Here is a 501-nt window from a genome sequence, read left to right on the forward strand (position 1 = left end):
CATAACACGCGAACCTCCCGCGGACTTCGCTCGAACTTCATATCACTCACTCGACCTCCGCGCGGCCCCCGCTTCTGGTTTGGTCGTGCTTGCCGCATGCAGTCACATGCTCGTGGGACAGGCCCTTTACAAATGTCACATTTTAAAACTTAACAAATAATTCCTTTTCCTTGCTGTGAGAAAGTGGACAGGCCACTAATAACTAAAATATGGTTTGGTGGTTCCATTTATAATTTAATAAAAACAAGTCTTTTTACTGCAGTGAAAGTATGCACAAAATAGTTTTCCCTTGCAGTGTTTTGAATTGTCCAAAGTTTTGCAAGTTCTCAAGACTACTACATTTCAATAAGGATCCATGACAAAACTATGGCCTCGGTCTTAAAGGCTGAAGTCTCAGAATTCCAAACTACACTGGCGTGAAATTTAAAAGTACATAAGTGAGGCACATATACAAAGGTTTTAAGATTGAAGAACATGCTTTGTGCTCCCAAATTTATTTGA

The sequence above is a fragment of the Amblyraja radiata genome, chromosome 12 (genome assembly GCF_010909765.2).
Source record: "Amblyraja radiata isolate CabotCenter1 chromosome 12, sAmbRad1.1.pri, whole genome shotgun sequence".
In the NCBI taxonomy this organism is placed as follows: Eukaryota; Metazoa; Chordata; class Chondrichthyes; order Rajiformes; family Rajidae; genus Amblyraja; species Amblyraja radiata.